At 38.5% G+C, this 20,214-nt stretch overlaps 1 protein-coding gene across 3 annotated transcripts in view; it reads right to left on the bottom strand.

The window, feature by feature from the left end:
* The window catches only part of RNF141 (ring finger protein 141), a 38,789-nt gene extending 32,072 nt beyond the window's left edge, over positions 1-6,717 (bottom strand). The window contains exon 1 of one of the 3 annotated variants that reach the window (XM_027578338.2): positions 6,485-6,717. The gene's annotated coding sequence lies outside the window, so the exon portion shown is untranslated. The remainder of the gene's footprint in view (positions 1-6,484) is intronic. The other 2 variants (XM_027578336.2, XM_027578337.2) reach the window with 2 other exon arrangements.
* Positions 6,718-20,214: the final 13,497 nt, after the last annotated feature.

Below are 20,214 nucleotides of genomic sequence, written 5' to 3' on the forward strand. Positions count from 1 at the left end.
AGAGATTTTTGCTTGGGTGAGAAATAGAGTAGGTGACTTCTAACCTAGTATTTCATTCCGAAAGTGAAACTTAAATTCCCTCTAGCTTTCCTGTACCAATCCAATCCAGATGCAATAAAAAATTCCAACCAACCAGACTGAAAACTTTAGATTACACCTACATTGCTTAACAAAGAAAAAATTAAACTTTTGAAATACATGATCTTAATATTTAGTGTAAAACATGTAATGATAATTTAACCAATGTGCCTACCAGATATTTATTATTATTATTTTTAAAGATTTTATTTATTTCTTTGACAGGGGGAGACACAGCGAGAGAGGGAATACAAGCAGTGGGAGCGGGAGAGGGGGAGACCGATGCAGGGCTCGATGCGGGGCTCGATGCGGGGCTCGATCCCAGGACCCTGGGATCATGACCCGAGCCGAAGGCAGACGCTTAACGACTGAGCCACCCAGGCGCCCCTTCCAAACAGATATTTAAAAAGAAGCCGAGGTCACTTATTTATTGAGTTAGAAAATGGTCCCTTTTGTTTCTGCATTGTTTTGATCTGATGCCCTAACTTTGAATAAGGTTTATAATTTGAGGCAGCATATTAACTTTTTATCTGGTAATTGCACGTGGTATCTGGGAAACCTAATCACTAACTCCTCTGATTAAAAGGCGACACTAGGGTGGCTCAGTCAGTTAAGTGTCTGCCTTCGGCTCAGGTCATGATCCCGGGGTCCTGGGATCGAGTCCCAACATCGGGCTCCTTGCTCAGCAGGGGAGTCTGCTTCTGCCTCTGCCTGCTGCTTCCCCCCTGCTTGTGCTCTCCCTCTCTCTCCTTGGCAAATAAATAAATAAATAAAATCTTGAAAAAAATAAATAAAAGGCGACACTATTTAGACACTAAAAGAGACTGGGCAGTGGTTCTCAACTTGATTCAGTGGATAGGGTCTGGAATTTACAGTTCATTCTGAATACCACAAAATAATGATAATGATAAATATTAATACCCATCACTAGCATAAAAATATAGCTCTGTGATCTATATGCATTATAAAACCAAAACCAAGGGTGCATGTTCACAAAAACAGTCTATTGTGGCCACCCTCTAGTCACCCGCCACTGGTTTTTCAGTGTCCCTCTTCGGTGACTCTGCACATTCTTTTATAAAATAGCACATATCATCAGTTAGGTCACTTGACCATCCTGCTCTGTGAGCTTCCTGAGGATAGAAGCTGTGTTCTCTCTTCTGGTAGATACATAAGCATACAATAAATGTTTATGAACAGATACAGTAAATATTGTTGACAGGGTTTATTATTGTTCATTTAGTATTCTTTTCACTCTTGCTAATTTGTTCATCTAGTAATCACTTGGAGAGAAACAAATTTTAAAAATACATGAAAGAAAAGATAAAATTGTAAAAATGTATCACTAAATTAACTTGTACATAAATTGAGAAATATTCATTATTTGATATTATCAAAATAATTACCTCTAGATAATGGAATAGTAGTATAGCATAGGAATATAATTTGCAAACTACTGGCATAGATTGAGCAAAAGATAAATCTCCCGTAAAAAGATTTCAAAGAACTAGCAGCTCTCATATACTATGCCACCTATAATTTAGTCCTTTCTGGCAGGATATAAAGGCACACCTTGTTTTATTGCACGTGGCTTTACTGTGCTTCACAAATATTGCCTTTCCACCCCAACCCCAAATTGAAAGTTTGTGGCAACCTGCATGGAGCAAGTCTATTGGTGTCATTTTTCCAAAAGCATTTGCTCACTTCATTTCTTGTAACATTTTAGTAATTCTTGCAATATTTCAAACTTTTTCATTATTATTATATTTGTTATGGTAATCTGTGATCAGTGATCTTTGAGGTTACTATTGTAATTGTTTTAGGGTGCCATGAACTGCACCCATATAAGATAGCAAACTTAACTGATAAATGTTGTGTATATTCTGACTGCTCCACGGACTAGCTGTTCCCCTGATCTCTCTCCTTCTCCATTAGCCTCCCCATTCCCTGAGACACAACAGTATTGAAATTAGGCGAATTAATAACCCTACAACAGCCTCTAAGTGTTTAAGTGAAAGGAAGAGTCACTCGTCTCACTTTAAGTCAAAAGCTAGAACTGATTAAGCTTAATAAAGGCATGTCGAAAGCTGAAACAGGCCAAAAGCTAGGCCTCTTGCACCAGTTAACCAAGTTGTGAAGGCAAAAGAAACATTCTTGAAAGAAATTAAAAGTGCTACTCCAGGGAAAACACAAATGATAAGAAAGTGAAACAGCTTCATTGCTGATATGGAGAAAGTTTTAGTGGTCTAGATAGAGGATCGAACCAGCCACCATTCCCTTAAGCCAGAGCCTAATCCAGAGCATAGTCCTAACCACCTTCCCATTCTATGAAGGCTGAGTGTGGTGAGGAAGCTGCAGAAGAAAAGTTTGAAGCAAGCAGAGGTTGGTTCATGAGGTTTAAAGAAAGAAGTCATCTCTGTAACATTCAAATGCAAGGTAAAGCAGCAAGTGCTGATATAGAAGCTGCAGCAAGTTATCCAGAAGATCTAGCTCAGGTAAGTCATGAAGGTGGCTACACTAAACAACAGACTTTCAGTGTAGATCAAACAGTCTTCTGTTGGAAGAAGATGTCCTCTAGGACTTTCATAGCTAGAAAGAAGTCAATGCCCGGCTTCAAAGCTTCAAAGGACAGGTTGGTTCTCTTACTAGGGACTAATGCAGTTGGTGACTTTTTTTTTTTTTTAAGATTTATTTTTTTGAGAGAGAGAGAGAGAGAGTGCAAGCAGGGGCAGTTGGCGGAGGGACAGGGAGAAGCTCAATCCCAGGACCCTGGTATCATGATCTGAGCTGAAGGCAGATGCTTAACTGACTGAGCCACCCAGGTGCCCCTGCAGTTGGTGACTTTATTTACTTTATTTATTTTTTAGATTTTATTTATTTATTTGACAGAGACAGCGAGAGAGGGAACACAAGCAGGGGGAGTGGGAAAGGGAGAAGCAGACTTCCCACTCAGCAGGGAGCCCGATTCGGGGCTCAATCCCAGAATCCTGGGATCATGACCTGAGCTGAAGGCATACGCTTAACGACTGAGCCACCCAGGCGCCCCTGTAGTTGGTGACTTTAAATTGAAGCCAATGCTCATTTACCATTCCGATCATCTGAGGGCCCTTAAGAATTATGCTCAATCTACTCTGCCTATGCTCTAAAAATGGAACAATAAAGTCTGGATGGTAGCACAACTGTTTACAATATGGCTTACTAAATATTTTAAGCCCACTGTAGAGACGTACTGCTCAGAAAAAAGGATTCCTTTCAAATTATTACTGCTCATTGACAAGGCACCTGGTCACCCAAGAGCTCTGATGGAGATGTACAGTGAGATTAATATTGTTTTCATGCCTGCTGACACAACATCCATTCTGTAGCCCATGGATCAAGGAGTAATTTCAAGTCTTATTCGTTAACATTTTGTGAGGCTATAGCTACCACAGATAGCAATTCCTCTGATGGATCTGGGGCAAAGTCAAATGAAAACCTTCTGGAAATGACTCACCATTCCAGATGCCATTAAGAACATTCATAATTCCTGGGAAGAAGTGAAAATATCAATGTGAACAGAAGTTTGCAAGAAGCTGATTCTAACCCTCATGGATGACTTTGAGGGGTATAAGACTTTACTGGAGGAGATAACTGCAGATGTGGTGGAAAGAGCAATAGAAGGAGAATTAGAAGTAGAGTCTGAAGATGTGAATGAATTGCTGCAATCTCATGACAAAACGTCAATGGATGAGGAGCTGCTTCTTATGGATGAGCAAAGAAAGTGGTTTCTTGAGATAGAATCTATTTCTGGTGAAGATGTGGTGAAGACTTTAAATGAAAACAAAGGATTCAGAATATTATATAAACTTAGTTGGTAAAGCAGTGGCAGGATTTGACAAGTCAATTTGAAAATTGACTCCAATTTTGATAACGTTACATGCTAGAGAGAAATCATTCATGAAAGCAAGAGTTGATTGATGAGGCAAACTTAATTACTGTCTTAGTTTAAGAAATTGTCATAGCCACCCCAAGCTTCAACCACCACCCTGATCAATCAACAGCCATCAACACTGAGGCAAGACCTTCCACCAGCAAAAAAAAAAATTACGACTTGCTGGAAGCTCAGATGATGGTTAGCATTTTTTAGCAATATAGTGTTTTTTAAATTAAGGTATATACGTTGTTTTTTTTAAGACATAATGCTGTTGCACACTTTAAATAGACTACAGTATAGTGTAAACATAACTTTTACATGCACTGGGAAACCAAAAAATTCATTTGACTCGCTTTACTGCAATATTCACTTTACTCTGGTGGTCTGTTACTGAACCTGCAATATCTCCAAGGTATGCCTGTAATGTGCTTTCAAAAAACCAGGATTGAAGGATTTTCTAAATAAAGAACAAATGTTATTTTGAAACTCATAAGGATGTCAAGGATTCCAAAAATGCCACATTCTCTAGTGGGTGGTAACATACACTTGATCACTTCTTTTTCTAACAAATGAATTGTTGTAGTTCAAATATTCATTACAAAGATATAAAAATCACATCATGGATAACTGGCAAAACAAAAAACAAAACAACGCAAAAAACTTCCATGAATGTTTAAACCATATCCATTCATAAAAGGATTAAAGCAATGTTAAGGAGCCTGAAAGTACAGTAAAATGACTAGGTGACAAGTACTGTAGTATTTAGAAAACCTCTCTGAAACCTGTTCTCCATGAATTTTTGTATCGACTTCTTTACTTACAAAAATGATATTTATAATTGAAATAATCATCAACTACTTTCATTGTTAAGTCAGCTTTAACATCAGTGGTAAAAACTAAGTTCTAAAAACTAGATCCTTAAGGGTATTATTTATTTTATTACTCACTGCTTAATCAAACCCTAGATCTGTAAGCAGATATCAGCTGTTCTGCAAGACAAGAAATTAATAGCAACTATTAACAGATTCTAAGGAAACAATTAGACCAGTTACTATAGAGCTGGAATACTTGTTCTGCGTTCAAAGATCTTAATTAGAAAAAAAGAATTATAGAAAGAAAAACTACAAAAAGAGAGTACTTGAGATTAAGAGTATGGATTTCTGATAGCACTGCTGTGTTTACTAAATACATTTCATATTTAGAGAAACACACCAACTATACTTGTAAGAACTCTCTCTGGACCTTCCCTGCCATTCTGCGAGAAGGGGAAGGGAAGTATATTAAGTGTTTAGACATGAAGTAAGAAGGATCAGGCTACACAGTTCACTTACACCAAATGACAACACATTTTGGAAACGTACCATCATATTCTGGAGGAAACTACTTAGAAACTGCAGTCAGGCAGAATCAAAGGAAAGGAGAAAAACCCATACTACTTTTGAGTTCTTAATTCAGAAAGCATCACTTTTTTTTTTTTCTTCAGTATAGAGGTTACTGATTTAGGATCGTTGATCCACGGTACCTCATAGCCCAGATGAAATTCTGAATGGATGGAACTTATTTTATAGCAAGAATGGGCAGAGGAGAGCTGGAAAAGAATAACTTTATGCAGAAGATCTAAGACTTACAAACCATAGTAAGTGTTAAGGCAGCTTTATAAATCCACCAGAGCGAAGAACTAAGTCATTTGTCAACATGAAATAGGACGGAGTTGGAATATGAACATAGACTGAAATTTAATAAAAGGGCTAGGGATAAATTTGAATAACAGCAGTAAATCCACATTTTGTAACACAATACACACAAAAGAATAAATCACTGCAAAAGCTAACACAGAAGGCTTCCTTTCCAGGAATAGTTACTACAAGTATTAGCAAGGTAACCTTTTGTCTCCGACGGGGCCAGGGTAGCTGGTTGGACCAGGTAAGCCCTTTGGGAAGACGGGCAGTGTAAGGTAATTAATTTAGCAATGGAGGGCCGGCTAAGCAGACCGACCTGGCCATTTCTGAGCTATCGCCTGAGGCAAGGGTTTCTAATCTGGGGTGTCCAGCATCGGTGTGTTTGCTATGCACACCCGCCACCCTCTGGCCGTCCTAGCCGCCTCTGCCCCTCCTCAAGCGCACCTGCACTTTTAACCAACAGCTACGTCCGCTGGCCCACTGACTGCGCCGGCGGCAATATTCAAAAGCGGTTCCCGGCTCAAGGAGGACAAACTCTCTCCTGGTTCCACAGAATCACCCCTCCTGCGGGACAGGCCATCTGCAGCCCCGGTCACTGGAAACTGTCGGGTTGGGGACATAGCGTCCACGGAAAGGCCTCCCAAGCCAGCGCCGAGCCCTAAGCCGAGGCCTAGGAAGGGTGGCGGGGCCAGGCCTTTTCCCCAATGAAGCGCCTCTCAGCAGCTGAGGACTGGCCGGTGTTTCTCCTCCCAGCCCTAGGGTCTTGGAGTAACAAGGAAGGGAAACGGCGAAAGGACAGCCCCGCGCAGCTCACCCCAGGTTCAAGGCATCGCGCTTCCGGCGGCAGCAGCTCCGCCTCAGCCCGCAGCTCAGACCCGCAGGCGGCGGCGACGCTGGCTCGGCCTGCGACCGGGTCGCACCTCAGTGACGCAGAAGCCCTGCCCCCAGCGTGTTGCCTGGAAACGGTGCCCAACCTCTCACGGCAGTCCTGCGCTCCCGCGCTCCCGCTCTCCCGCGCTCTCGCGCCGCTTTGTCTGAGGACCTTCGACACCCGAGCCCCGGAAGCCGTCTGAGAGGGGAGGGGGCGGCCCAGGAGTGGGCCGTGCCCGAGAGGCGGCGGGAGAAGCCTCGCCTGGCAGGCTGAGGCGCGGCTCTGTGAGGTGGCCTTGGCCCCTGGCCGGCTGCCGCCTCTCCTGGCGCCATCTCCCCAGCAGCTGTCGAGGGCCCAGCTGGTGACAAAGGCCGCACTGTAAATCCCGGGTTTGGGCAAGGGTTGAAGTCCAAGCCACTCCTTATTAGGCCTCCAACCTCCCCCTGGTCATAGCTGCACAAAGGTAATCTTGTTACTTTACCATGAGATGGGGCCGATTATACTCACCTAGCTAGGTTAAGAAGCATAAAAGACTGTATGGAAAGTAATTAGCACAGTGTCCCAAAAGGTAAGCCCTCATAAATGGCAGCGATTACTATGAACAAATGCTGGTGATACTATTGCTGTCCCTTAAGCTTCTGTTGTGTGCCGCGTACTATACTAGGTCACCTTCCTGGCACTGCTCTTGTTTAAGTAGTTTGCTCAAAGTTACATAGCCCGTAAGCAGCAGAGCAAGGATTTAAGCTCAGGTTTAAACTACTTACAGTAGCTTAAACTAAATTAAGCTACTTAGGAGCTAAATTAAACTATTTATGATTCTTAATGTTTGGACACTTGTCCTTCAATCATTTGTAGATTTATACTGTGAAGAATTGATCCTGCCCTCTAATAATGTATAATATTTATTGACCATTAGAACAAACCCTGTTCTAAGTACCTTAAAGGTATTAATTTTAATCCTCATAGCAATCCTATGAGGTAGGTGTTATTAACACCTTCATTTTACAGTTGAAGAGACAGGAAAATCAATTAAATTTTCTAAATTATAAAACAGACTAGAATATAAGAAAAAAACTCAGTTACTTTGGATTTGGCAAAGATTTCTTAAACATGGCACAAAAAGCATAAATCTTAAAAGGGAAAAAATAAGTTTTACTTTATCAAAATTAAAACTTCTTTTCAAAACATAATAAAGTAAAAAGGCAAGCCATAGACTGGGAGAAAGTATTTGCAAAGCATATATTTGATAAAGGACTTCTAATTAGGATATATAAAGAACTCTTACAAGTCAGTAAGGAGGGAACCCAATTTTTTAAAATTGGGCATCAAATTTAAACAGACACTTCACCGAAGAAGATATATTGATGACAAAATAGACACATGAGAAGATGCTTTAACATCATTAGTCATCAGGGAAATGCAAAGTAGAAGTACAATGAGATATCACTGTATACCCTAGTCACAGAATGGCTAAAATTAAAAAGGCTGATCAAACAAATTGTTGGCAAGGATGTGGAACAATTGGAATTTGTATATACTGCATTTTGGGAATATAAAATGATGTAACTATTTTGGAAGTTTGGACCATTTCTTAAAGTGGAAATTTGGCCATTTCTTTAAAAGCTAAACATACACCTACCATATGATCCAGCCATTCCACTCCTAGGTATTCCCCCACAAAGACTACGAATATTCATTGCAGCATTATTTGTGATAGACCCAAACTAGAAACAACCCAAATGCCCATCAACAGATGAATGGAAACACATTGTGGTATATCCACACAATGGAATACTACTTGACAATAAGAAGGAATGAACAATTGATGGACTCGGTAACACGGATGAATCTCAGAATAGTTATTCTGAGTGAAAGAAGCCAGACAAAAAAGAATACATACTGTGTGATTCCACTGATAAAAAATTCTAGAAAATCCAATTTATAGTGATAAAAGCAGATCAGTGGTTGCAGATCAGTGCGATGGGAGGGATGAAAAATGGGGCGTGGAAATGGGTGGGAGGGCAGTATCACAAAGGGGGGAACATTTTGTAGTGATAGACATGTTAATTTTCTTGATTGGAGTGATGGTTTCACAGATGTATACATAAGTCAGATCTCAAATTGTATACTTTTATCATATGCAGTTTATTATATGCAAATTATACCTCAATAAAGTTGGGAGGGAAAAACATACCTATTTAAATTTTAAAAGGCTTAATATTACAGCCTAATCTGAGCCTGGGAGTCAGAAAATCACTGCAAATTGCTTTCAATTTATAAAATTCAAGTAGTCCTTTTTTTTAATAATTTTTTATTGTTATGTTAATCACCATACATTACATCATTAGTTTTTGATGTAGTGTTCCATGATTCATTGTTTGTGTATAACACCCAGTGCTCCACGCAGAATGTGCCCTCCTTAATACCTATCACCAGGCTGACCCATCCCCCCACCCCCCTCCCCTCCAGAACCCTCAGTTTATTTTTCAGAGTCCATCGTCTCTAATGGTTCATCTCCCCCTCCAACTTACTCCCCTTCGTTCTTCCCCTCCTGCTATCTTCTTCTTCTTTTTTTTTCTTAACATATATTGCATTATTTGTTTCAGAAGTATAGATCTGTGATTCATCAGTCTTGTACAATTCACAGTGCTCACCATAGCACATACCCTCCCCAATGTCTATCACCCAGCCACCCAATCCCTCCCACCCCCCACCACTCCAGCAACCCTCAGTTTGTTTCCTGAGATTAAGAATTCCTCATATCAGTGAGGTCATATGATACATGTCTTTCTCTGATTGACTTATTTCGCTCAGCATAACACCCTCCAGTTCCATCCACGTCCTTGCAAATGGCAAGATCTCATTCCTTTTGATGGCTGCATAATATTCCATCGTGTATATATACCACTTCTTTATCCATTCATCTGTCGATGGACATCTTGGCTCTTTCCACAGTTTGGCTATTGTGGACATTGCTGCTATAAACATTGGGGTGCACGTACCCCTTCGGATCCCTACATTTGTATCTTTGTGGTAAATACCCAGTAGTGCAATTGCTGGATCGTATGGTAGCTCTATTTTCAACTGTTTGAGGAACCTCCATACTGTTTTCCAGAGTGGCTGCACCAACTTGCATTCCCACCAACAGTGTAGGAGGGTTCCCCTTTCTCCGCATCCCCGCCGACATCTGTCATTTCCTGACTTGTTAATTTTAGCCATTCTGACTGGTGTGAGGTGGTATCTCATTGAGGTTTTGATTTGGATTTCTCTGATGCCGAGTGATGTTGAGCACTTTTTCATGTGTCTATTGGCCATTTGGATGTCTTCTTTGGAAAAATGTCTGTTCATGTCTTCTGCCCATTTCTTGATTGGATTATTTGTTCTTTGGGTGTTGAGCTTGATAAGTTCTTTATAGATTTTGGATACTAGCCCTTTATCTGATAATGTCATTTGCAAATATTTTCTCCCATTCTGTCAGTTGTCTTTGGTTTTGTGGACTGTTTCTTTTGCTGTGCAAAAGCTTTTTATCTTGATGAAATCCCAATAGTTCATTTTTGCCCTGGCTTCCCTTGCCTTTGGCGATGTTTCTAGGAAGAAGTTGCTGCAGCTGAGGTCGAAGAGGTTGCTGCCTGTGTTCTCCTTTAGGATTTTGACGGACTCCTGTCTCATGTTTAGGTCTTTCAACCATTTGGAGTCTACTTTTGTGTGTGGTGTCAGGAAATGGTCCAGTTTCATTCTTCTGCATGTGGCTGTCCAATTTTCCCAACACCATTTGTTGAAGAGACTGTCTTTTTTCCTTCGGACATTCTTTCCTGCTTTGTCAAAGATGAGTTGACCATAGAGTTGAGGGTCCATTTCTGGGCTCTCTATTCTGTTCCATTGATCTATGTGTCTGTTTTTATGCCAGTACCATACTGTCTTGATGATGACAGCTTTGTAATAGAGCTGGAAGTCCGGAATTGTGATGCCGCCAGCTTTGCTTTTCTTTTTCAATATTCCTCTGGCTATTCGGGGTCTCTTCTGGTTCCATACAAATTTTAGGATTATTTGTTCCATTTCTTTGAAAAAGGTGGATGGTATTTTGATGGGGATTGCAGTGAATGTGTAGATTGCTCTAGGTAGCATTGACATCTTCACAATGTTTGTTCTCCCAATCCATGAGCATGGAACGTTTTTCCATTTCTTTGTGTCTTCTTCAGTTTCTTTCATGAGTATTTTATAGTTTTCTGAGTACAGATCCTTTGCCTCTTTGGTTCAATTTATTCCTAGGTATCTTATGGTTTTGGGTGCAATTGTAAATGGGATCGACTCCTTGATTTGTCTCTCTTCTGTCTTGTTGTTTGTGTATAGGAATGCCACTGATTTCTGTGCATTGATTTTATATCCTGCCACTTTACTGAATTCCTGTATGAGTTCTAGCAGTTTTGGGGTGGAGTCTTTGGGTTTTCCACATACAGTATCATATCATCTGCAAAGAGTGAAAGTTTGACTTCCTCTTTGCCGATTTGGATGCCTTTGACTTCTTTTTGTTGTCTGATTGCTGTGGCTAGGACTTCTAATACTATGTTGAATAGCAGTGGTGATAGTGGACATCCCTGCTGTGTTCCTGACCTTATCAAGTAGTCCTTTTTATACTTCATGGAGAGTGTAGTGAAGATTGCACTGTAGGAGAGACTACAAGAATAAAATATGTTAAAATTAGTATTATTATCAACATCTCTAGATAATTTCTTCTCATTATTACAGTTTTTTTTGAACTTCCAAAACATAATGATTTAACTAAAATAATAAAACCATAAGACAGAAATAAGGATTATCTTAAAAACTGTAATAGAAGAGATTAGAAATTCTGAAACAGGAATTGTGAAGTTATTTTGTAGCAGGCGAAGGAAACCTTTATTTTTCTTACATATAAAAAAGGTGTAGGGAAATGTTTGTAGGAATCCATAAGTATAAATAGTAAGAGTTATGGAAGAAGAAATCACTAAGTTAATCCTTTTATAAGAAGAATGGACCCTTTTGTAATGAATCTTATAATTTGTAATGCGTATTCAGATTTTCATATTTTACATAGGTATTTGCCCATTAAAATACAGAGGCTTCAATAAAATTGTAGTAAACACAGCCCTGTAGTGAAGACCAGGAAAATATGAGAGACTTTTGAAACTCTTTTTCTAGGAAAGTATGTCCAATGCCTCCTGCTTTTTGTAAGGTCACTAAACATCTGTGACAAGACTGTGGGAATATATGAGGAAGGCTCTGAGTGGTTTTGGATTGTAAACATTTTTAACTTCCTGTATTTATTCATAAAATCATGAAGTTAAAAGAACTAATAAATGATTTGGTCCAACATTCTTCATTTATAGAGGAGGAAACTGAGATCCAAAGAAGAGAAGTGATTCACCTATGGACCATAGAGCAAATTAACTAAACTGGGTTAGAATCTGGATTTCCTGGCCTTTAGTGAGTGTAGTGCTTTTCCTCAATACATTACTGCTTTTAATTTTATTAGTGTAGAATACAGAGGAACAACTGGCTACCTGTAATTAAGATTAAAGCTTCATCATCTTCTAGGATGATACACTTTGAGGTTTTTATCTCCCTTCTGGCTATTTCTTCTCAAGCTCTGTCCTCAGTTTTCTGCTTTTATTTTTGAAAATTTGGGGAACTCAGGCACTCATAGCTTCAATTATCATCTGTGTTTGGATGATTTCCTAATCAACATTGCCAATTGTTATCCTTCATTAGTGTTCTAATCCTGTATTTCCATATTTATATAGAGTATCTCCCAGAGGAATGAATACACTACGGTAATGGGCACCTGAATTCAACAATCTCCGTATCAAAGGAGCTTCAGTATTCCTTCTTGTCTCCCAGGCTAAATCATATGAAGAGATTTCTTTCTGTCTCCTAAAGCATTCTGTCATGGTATCCTGTAGTTTCTTTATAATTTCTTCTAGTTTTTTTTAATCCTTTTTTTTTTGAGTTCTTAGTGTGTGCCAGGTACCAAAAGTATTCTATATGTATTATCTCATGTAAGTCTCACAATAGCCCTAAAAGTTGGATATCAGTATCATCTCAATTTTATAGAAAATGGTCCTAGAGAGGTTAAATAAATTGCCCAAGGTCACATAGTTCATAAATGGTAGATCAGGGATTCAAATCCACTCTCTGATTTCAGAACCTCAAGTTTTAGCTACTGCATCATATTTCTACTATTAGGCTTAACCCATTCCATACTATCATCTCAATATAAATTCCTTGGTATATGACAGATAGATTAGTATAATAACATTTTGGCCAATCAGCTTATTCTGAAACATATTTATTCGGTCTATCTTGTATCCTGCTGCCAAACCAAGCAACCTGAAACATTATTAAGTCTATACCATAAAGGTGCTGGTGTTCGGTATTAGAACATACCAACAAAATGGACCCCAGTGTTTGGGAACTCATTTTAAATGGATGATTTTACCATCCCATTGCCTCAAAGATCTACCTGGATCTTGAGGAGAGTCATTCTATATGCTGCCTACCCCCATTGTTACCATGTCATTCCAAACCACCTCCTAACACTCCTGCCCATAATCCTTTATTGCTATGTCCTATGATCACTGATCTCTGCAGCTCTTTATAGTTCACTTTCCTTTAGCATACCTCATCTTCACTCACCTCAAGCTAGCTTTCTCTCTGCCTTAGCTATCTCAGTTTGACCTCAGGAATTCCCATTCTCCTGCCAGCAACTCTGCCATTATCTGCTTTTCCTTTGAACACTTTCTACCTTACTGAAATCAAAGGACTCTACTTCCCTAACAACCTTTTTTGGCTAGGAGACAAGTTATCATTCTCTTCCCTAGCTGTCACATCCTGTCAGATCAGTGTTTTAATACTATCAATCAGCTCTCTCCTTTAAACTCTTCCAGCTGGAAGTCTGTTTTTTTTTCTTTCTAAGCCTAATACCTGCAGAGCAAAGAAGTCACGTTTCTCCTTATGCAAGTGCAAAACTCAAACCTTACCATTATCATGTATAACGCAAGGAAAGATCAAGCCAATGTATACTGTCAGGGCCAGGGGAAATGAAGACAGAAAGTTCAAGAACAACATAGAGAGTACTTGCTCCAATCCTGGGAGCTATCCATCTTGGTCTTTTGGGTCCTTGTTGCCACAGACAGACCAATGGGAAATGACAAAGTTTACTCCCAGAGAGAAAAACCCAGGTCAGTTTATCACTCTCTTAATGGAAAACAAAGACTAGAAGCAGCCAGTTCATAATTATATTTCCCAGATTATCTAAAATATGTCCTTTACAGGTAGTAAATTTGTACTCTCATTACATTTTGATGGTTATATTTGAAATTTCTTTTCATTGAGAGCAATCCTCCTCCCCTCCTTTTTTCATACTATTACCTTTTCACGGAAACTGGGTGTATTGGGGTTCAACCAGAGAAACAGAACAAGTAGAAGATATATACTAAGAGATTTATTGCAAAGAATTGGCTTACTCAGTTGGGAGAGCTGGTAAGACAACATAGAAACGGAACTCGTGGGCATGAGCTGAAACCACTATGCACAGATAGAATTTTTCTTTTTTTTTCATGTTATTTTATTATGTTGTGTTAGTCACCATACAATACATCATTAGTTTTTGATGTAGTGATCCATGATTCATTGTTTTTGTATAACACCCAGTGCTCCATGCAGTACATGTCCTCCTTAGTACCTTAATTTCAGGTAAATAATAAAGAATTTTAGTATAAGTATGCCTGAAATATTACTTCACACATATATATGGGACATACTTACAATAAAATATTTGTTATTGACTGAAATTCAGATTTAATTGGATTTTTCTGGTATTTGTTTTACTAAATCCTACAAGCCTATCTAGACACATTTCTTAACTTTGAGAATTCAAGGATTCCAGTGCATCAGCACTAATGTCAGGCAATAGTAACTGCAGTAATACCTGGCACAGATGGCAGTGTCTGAAGATTTTTGTGGTAACTGGAGGAAAAGGCAGCAGTCTCTAGTAGACAAGTCATCATCTAGTAAAGTAGCATTGTTACCTGGTAGATGCGACCTAGAATATAACCAGGGATGCAACAGAAGAATTTGGCATAGTCAGTGGTACCTTGTGGGTGTGGCGGTTCCCAGAGGATATAGAAGCAGGGCTTAGTAGAGACAGTGGTACCTGGTAGCTGTGGTGATACCTAGAGGAGACAGTCATGATGCTTGGTGGGAGAGAAAGAAACAAGTAGAAGTGGTCAGTGCATCTAGTAGAAGATATGATAGTACTCGCTGGAGTGTAATTAGGCCGAGAGCAGTGGGAAAATACTTGATGCCATATGAAAGGTAACCATACTTGCTTGTGAGCACATTTGAATCTCCTGCTTCTGGATAAACCTGGAGAGTTACTTTTTTTCAAGAAGCAGGATTCTGCTTTAACAGATCTAGAGAAATGCAAGTTACATTGGTGCTTCCCAAGTCATCATTCTGGTAAAAGAGAATAAAGGAAATATAGACAGTGTAATAAGGATAATTATGTCTGACCCTACCCAGACTTGGTTGATATCAGCCAATAAACTCTAGTGCAGGGCTCTCTGCAGAACTTTTGAGAACAGAGCTTTAAACCTGGAGGCCTAAGTAGGATCCAGAAAGAGAAGGACACAACAAGAACCACAAGTCTACTTATCTAACCACATATATAGAGTGGAAACTATAGATGAGAATGGCTACCTGGCCTCTAGGGACCAGGCCCTGCCAGGGTCCGAGACAGAAAGCAGACCATTGAGTGCTAGGAATAGGTACTGAGCTTTAAAGCAGTGAAATATGACCCAGAAGAGATCTTGGCTGTTACCAATTGGCTTAGGACCTCCCTTTCCCATGGGGGAGTGATATTCGGAAGGGGACATATAGAAGTGGGAGCAAGGATGGGAATATTCTCTTGCTTATATTAAAGTTTGAATTGCTCCCCAGCCCTGGTTGCCACCACATGACTTTTTCCCCTGTGCAGATGCAGGGCACCCAGCTTACTCTGTTATTAAAGTGTTATTTGACTGAGCACCTTAATACTTTGATCTACTTGTATTGGGATGTCAGAAACAGGGCAAGATACCCCACAGGCAAAGCCATGTTTTAGTCCAAATTGGGATCAGGTTTGCTTCTTCAGATACTAGTCAATAACCATGGTAAGTTCACATTGTCTCTGTTGTCTACTAATGGCATACACCTAGTGCCATCCTCCTTTCTAGATTTACAGCCCAGACATATTTTCCATGTTTGATCCAGTTGGATTTAGGCATCTCCTCCCCATACCTCTACTACATAGAAATTTCTGTTATGTTTTTCCACTTGATAGTATATCTTTAATAGATTAGTTTCTTTGTTTTTGTTTTTTTTATTAAATTTAAAATTTTAATTCTAGTATAGTTAACATACAGTGTTATATTAGTGTCAGGTGTAAAATATAGTGATGCAATAATTCTATACATTGCTCAGTGCTCATCATGGTAAGTGTACTCTTTCATCTCCATCACCTATTCCACCCATCCCCCTGCCCACCTCTCCTCTGGTGTCCATCAGTTTGTTCTCTATAGTTAAGAGTCTGTTTTTTGGTTTGTCTCTCTCTCTCTCTTTTTTGCTTTGCTCATTTGTTTTGTTTCTTAAATTCCACATACGAGTGAAATACTATGGTATTTGTCTTTCTGACTGGCATATTTCACTTAGCATTATACCCTCTAGATCCAACCATGTTGTTGTAAATGGCAAGATTTCATTCTTTTTTATGGTTGAATAATATTCTATTGTATATATATACACCATATCTTCTTTATCCATTCATCTATTGATGGACACTTGGGCTGCTTCCATAATTTGGCTATTGTAAATAATGCTATAAAAAATAGGGATAGTGCATGTATCCCTTGAGTTAGTGTTTTTGTATTTTTGAGTAAATACCCAGTCATGTGAATCCTGGGTATTTTTAACTTTTTGAGGAACCTCCATACTATTTTCCACAGTGGCTGCGCCAGTTTACATTCCCAACAGTGCCCAAGGGGTCCTTTTTATCCACATCCTTGCCAACACTTGTGTTTCTTTTGTTTTTGATTTTAGCCATTCTGACAGGTGTGAGGTGATACCTCACTGTAGTTTTGATATGCATTTCCCTGACGATGAGTGATGTTGAGCATCTTTTCATGTGTCTGTTGGCCATCTGTATGTCTTTTTCAGAGAAATGTCTGTTTGTGTCTTCTGCCCATTTTTAAATTGGATTATTTGGTTTTTTGGTGTTGAGTTGTGTAAGTTCTTTATATATTTTGGATAATGACTGTTTATTTGATATGTCATTTGCAAATATCTTCTGCCATTCAGTTGGTGGCCTTTTAGTTTTGTTGATTGTTTCCTTCACTGTGCAGAGACTTTTTATTTTGATATAATCCCAATAATTTATTTTTGCTTTTTATCCCCCTTGCCTCAGGAGACATATCTAGAAAAATGTTGCTATGGCCAATGTTAGAGAAATTGCTGCCTGTACTCTCTTCTAGGATTTTATGGTTTCAGGTCTTACATTTAGGTCTTTTTAAAGATTTTATTTATTTGTCAGAGAGAGATCGAGAGCACAAGCAGAGGGAAAAGCAGTCTTCCCGTAGAGCAAGGAGCCTGATGTGGGACTCCATCCCAGGACCCTGGGATCATGACCTGAGCCAAAGGCAGACACTTAACTGCCTGAGCCACCCAGGTATACCTCACGTTTAGGTCTTTAATCCATTTTGCATTTATTTTTGTGTATGGTGTGAGAAAGTGGTTCAGTTTCATTCTTTTCATGTAGCTGTCCAGTTTTCCCAATACCATTTGTTGAAGAGACTTTTTCCCATTGTATATTCTTTCCTCCTTTGTCGAAGATTAATTTACCATACAACCGTGGGTTTATTTCTGTGTTTTCTATTCTGCTCTATTGATCTGTGTGTCTATTTTTATGCCAGTACCATACTGTTTTGATTACTACAGCTTTGTTATATAATTTGAAATGTGGAATTATGATACCTCTGGTTTTGTTTTTCTTTTTTAAGATTCCTTTGGCTATTCAGGGTCTTTTGTGGTTCCATACAAATTTTAGGATTGTTTGTTCTAATTCCGTGAAAAATGCTATTGGTATTTTGATAGGGATTACATTAAATATGTAGATTCCTTTGGGTAATATAGGCATTTTAACAATACTTGTTCTTCCAACCCATGAGTATGGAATATCTTTCCATTTCTTTTTGTCATCTTGGATTTCATCAGTGTTTTATAGTTTTCAGAGTACAGGTCTTTTACCTCCTTAGTTAAGTTTATCCCTAGATATTTTATTGGTTTTGGTGAAATTGTAAGTGGGATTGTTTTCTTAATTTCACTTCTTGCTGCTTCATTTTTAGTGTATAGGAATGCAACAGATTTCTGTACATTGATTTTGTATCCTGTGACTTTACTGAATTCACTTAAGTTTTTTGGTGGAGTCTTTAGGGTTTTCTATATATAGTGTGTCATCTGCAAATAATGAAGGTTTTACTTCTTCCTTACCAATTTGGATGCCTCTTATTTCTTTTTCTTGTCTGATTGCTGTGGCTAGAACTTCCAGTACTATGTTGAATAGAGTGGTGACAGAGGACATCCCTGTCTTGTTCCTGACCTTATGGGAAAAGCTCTCAGTTTTTCCCCATTGAATATGATGTTAGCTATGGGTTTATATATAAGGCCTTTATTATGTTGTGGTCTATTCCCTCTAAACCTACTTTGTTGAGGGCTTTTATCATTAATATATGTTGTACTTTGTTAAATGCTTTTTTTTGCATCTACTGTAATGATCATATGGTTTGTATTCTTTTTCTTATTGGTGTGATGTGTCATGTTGGTTGATTTGCAAATATATATATTTTAGAGAGGGAGTAGGGAGGGGCAAGGGAGAGGGACAGAGAGAATCTTAAGCAGCCTCCATACCCAGTGTAGAGCCCTACATGGGGCTTGATCTCACAACCCTGAGATCATGACCTGAGCCAAAATCAAGAGTCAGATGCTTAATCAACTGAGCCACCCAGGTGCCCTGATTTGTGAATATTGAACCACCCTTACATCACAGGAATAAATCCCACTTGATTGTGGTGAATGATTTTGTCAATGTATTATTGGATTCGGTTTGGTAAAATTTGTTAAGGATTTTTGCATCTATATTTATCAGAGATATTGGCCTATAGTTCTCTTTTTTGGTGATGTCCTTATCTGGTTTTGTATCAGGATAATGCTGGCCTCATAGAATGAATTTGGAAGTTTTCCTTTCTCTTCTATTTTTTGGAATAGTTTGAGAAGAATTATTAACTCTTCTTTAAATGTGTTGTAGAATTTGCCTGTGAAGGCGGCTAGTCCTGGATGTTTCTTTGTTAGGAGTTTTATGATTACTGATCCAATTTCATTGCTGGTATTTGATCTGTTCAAATTTCCTATGTCTTCCTGCTTCAGTTTGGTAGGTTATATGTTTCTAGGAATTTATCCATTTCTTCTAGTTTCTCCAATTTGTTGGCATTTAATTTTTCATAATATTCTCTTATAATTCTTTGTATTTCTGTGCTGTTGGTTGTTATTTCTCCTCTTTCATTTCTGATTTTGTTTATTTGGGTCTTCTCTTTCATGAGTCAGGCTAGAGGTTTATCAGTTTTGTTGATCTTTTCAAAGAACCAGTTTCTGGTTTCATTGATCTTTTATTTATTTATTTTTAGCTTCTGTATCATTATTTCTGCTCTAGTCTTTATTATTTCCTTCTTTCTGTTGGTTTTGGGTTTTGCTTATTTTTCTTATTCTAGCTGTTTTAGGTATAGAGTTAGGTTGTTTATTTGAGATTTTTCGTCTTGAAGTAGGCCTGTATTGATATAAACTTCCCCCTTAGAACTGCTTTTGCTGTATCCCAAACATTTTGGATGGTTGTGTTTTCATTTTCATTTGTCTGAATGTAATGTTTTAATTTCTTTTTTGATTTTTTGGTTGACCAATTTGTTGTTTAGTAATTTGCATGTTATTTAACCTCCATGTACTTGTGCTTCTTCCAGATTTTTTTCTTGTGGTTGATATCTAGTTTCATAGTGTTGTGGTCAGAAAAGATGCATGGTATGACTTCAGTCTTTTTTAATTTGTTGAGACTTATTTTGTGGCCTAATATGTCATCTGTTCTGGAGAGTGTTCCATGTACACTTGGTAATAATGTGTATTCTGCTGTTTTAGGATGGCATGTTCTAAATATATCTGTTAAATCCATCTGGCCCAGTGTGTCATTCAAAACCACTGTTTTCTTGTTGATTTTCTGTTTGGATGATCTGTCCATTGATGTAAATGGGGTGTTAAAGTCCCCTACTATTACTGTATTGCTATTGATTAGTTCCTTTATGTTTGTTATTAACTGTTTTTTGTTTGAGTGCTCCCACACTCATGTACCCAAACATTGGGTTCATGACTATTTACAATAGTTATATCTTCTTGTTGGATTATGCCCTTTATTATTATATAGTTTCCTTCTTTTGTTATATTATTATATAGTTTTCCTTCTCTTGTTACAATCTTTGTTTTATTTATTTATTTATTTATTTATTTGAGGGGGTGAGAAGCAGCGGGAGAGGGAGAGAGAATCTTTTTTTTTTTTTAACTTTAAA

This window comes from Zalophus californianus, chromosome 11 (assembly GCF_009762305.2).
Source record: "Zalophus californianus isolate mZalCal1 chromosome 11, mZalCal1.pri.v2, whole genome shotgun sequence".
Classification (NCBI taxonomy): domain Eukaryota; kingdom Metazoa; phylum Chordata; class Mammalia; order Carnivora; family Otariidae; genus Zalophus; species Zalophus californianus.